Below are 2,500 nucleotides of genomic sequence, written 5' to 3' on the forward strand. Positions count from 1 at the left end.
AAGTGCAAAGTCAGGGTGGAATCTCCATCTCCTGGTGACCATCCCCCATCAGCCTCCTGCATGGAATCCATAATGAGGGCCAGAACAGTGGAGGGTCTGCTGTTAGCTCTGCCCCGGTGCACGGACTCCCAGGTAAAACCAGATCCACAGGGGAGAAGGGAGTAAGCATTATTTATTTATTTATTTATTATTTGAGATGGAGTCTAGCTCTGTCACCCAGGCTGGAGTGCAGTGGCATCATCTCGGTTCACGGCAACTTCTGTCTCCCCAGCTCAAGCCATTCTTGTGCCTCAGCCTCCCGAGTAGCTGGGACTACAGGCGTGCCACCACGCCCTGCTAATTTTTGTATTTTTAGTAGAGATGGGGTTTCACCATGTTGCCCAGGCTGGTCTCAAACTCCTGGACTCAAGTGATCTGCCTTCCTCAGCCTCCCAAAGTGCTGGGATTACAGGCATAAGCCACTGTACCCAGCCACTACTATCCTGATTTTTGTGTTTTTCATCCCCTTGTGTTTTTTTTAATAGTTTCATTCTATACATTTGCATCTTTAAATAGCATGTTGTTTGGTTTTGCACGTTTTCATTTCTGAATCACGCTATGTGTATTCTAAGAATTGCTTTGGTTTTTTAAATAATATATCAAGATTATGATACTGAGATGCATTCACGTTGTTGTATGTAGCTGTAAAAAGTATTCTTTCTGTTATATACTATTTCTTTGTGCGAATATGCCATTTTCTGTATTCATACAGATAATGGACATTTGAATTGTTTCCAGTGTGTTTCTGTAACAAACTGTAGTGCTATGAATATTCTTATACATGTTCCTGTGCATATGTTTGAGAGGTTTTTTTTATTTTAGAAACCGATGTTTATTTTCCATCAACCTTATTTTCATGTTGCTGAAGAGCCCGTGCAAAAACAGCTTAAGACTATGCAGTGGTTGCTTCTACCCATTCAGTGTCCTGAACAGTGGGAGCTGCAGACCAGTTTTTAGTGGCAGGCTGAGCCCTCCGGTCTTCAGTAGGGAACTGCTGAATAGGCACAGAGGGCACCTGCACGCTGCCAGACCAGTCTGCAACCTCAGACTGAGTAGCAGTGAACTCAGGAGCTGGAGCAGTCCATTCACCCTGAAATTCCTCCTTGGTCACAGCCTTTTCAGCAGCAGCCTGCTCTTCTTTTTCAATCTCTTCAGGATCGCTGTAGAAGTAGAGGTCAGGCATGACCTCCCACGGGAAATGGTGACACGCATGCGCAGAACTTCCCGAGCCAGCGTCCACCACATCAAACCCAATGAGGGAGCTCCCTTATTGTCACATGGGATGGCAATGTCCCCATAGCACAGAGGAGAATCTGTGTTACAAGCAATGGTAGGTAGGTTAACATAAGATGCCTCCCTGAGGGGCTGGTGGTCAGCCCTGGGGTCAGTAACCACGAGAAGCCGTGGCTCCCAGAAGGCTGCCTGGATCTGGTTGGTGAAGGTTCCAGGAGTGAAGCGGCCAGCAATTGGAGTAGCTCCAGTGTCAGCAGCAAACTTCAGCACAGCCCTCTGGCCAGTATTCCTGGAGGATATGGCACTAACATCAGCAGGGTTTTCAATGGCAACAATGGCACGAGCCGCCAGCAGAAGCTTCTCCCAGATCCTCCCACAGATTTATGATGTAGATGCCATCACTTTTCCTTTTGTAGATGCACTGTTTCATCTGGAAGTGAAGATTGGTACCACCTAAGGGGGTTCCTGCTGCAAGGAACTTAAGGACATGCTCCTCCTTCATTTGCAGGACATCAAGGGCGCCAGACCTTGTGAAAGTTTGCCTGTAAGTTACAATGGGAATCCAGAACAACGCTGTATGGACCCCTCTATGGGTAGCACGGAAAGCGAGAGTTTCTTTTTTTTTTTTTTTTTTTTGAGATGGAATCTTACTCTGTCACCCAGGCTGGAGTGCAGTGGCGCCGTCTTGGCTCACCGCAGCCTTCGCCTCCGAGGTTCAAGTGATTCTGCCTCAGCCTCTCAAGAAGCTGGGATTACAGGCGCGGGCTGCCACACCCAGCTAATTTTTTTTGTATTTTTAGTAGAGAAAGGGTTTCACCATGTTGGTCAGGCTGGTCTTGAACCCCTGACCTCAGGTCATCCACTGCCTCGGCCTCCCAAAGTGCTGAGGTTACAGGCGTGAGCCACTGTGCGCAGCTGAGAGTTTTTTTAGGGTAAATATTTTGGGTGGAATTGCTCAGCTGTAGGGGCCACACAACTTCAATTTTAATTGCTGATGTCAGATTGTTGTCCAAAATGCCAATTTTACTGGCTTTTGCCAAATAAGTTTTGGCTTTGTTGATTATGTGATCTTTGCATTGTGCTTCATTATTTTCTGCTCTTACCTTGAACATATACCCCCAAGCAGGGTCTAAGAGTGCCCGTTGAAGCCAGGTGCAACAGCTCATGCCTGTAACACCGACACTTTGGGAGGCTGAGGCTGAGGATTGCTCAAGTCCAGGAGTTTGAG

The 2,500-nt window shown here is 47.2% G+C and overlaps 1 pseudogene; it reads right to left on the bottom strand.

Moving 5' to 3' along the window:
* Positions 1-889: 889 nt before the first annotated feature.
* Positions 890-1,977, bottom strand: LOC103229758 (small ribosomal subunit protein uS2B-like; annotated as a pseudogene).
* Positions 1,978-2,500: the final 523 nt, after the last annotated feature.

This window comes from Chlorocebus sabaeus, chromosome 24, assembly GCF_047675955.1.
Source record: "Chlorocebus sabaeus isolate Y175 chromosome 24, mChlSab1.0.hap1, whole genome shotgun sequence".
NCBI lineage: Eukaryota > Metazoa > Chordata > Mammalia > Primates > Cercopithecidae > Chlorocebus > Chlorocebus sabaeus.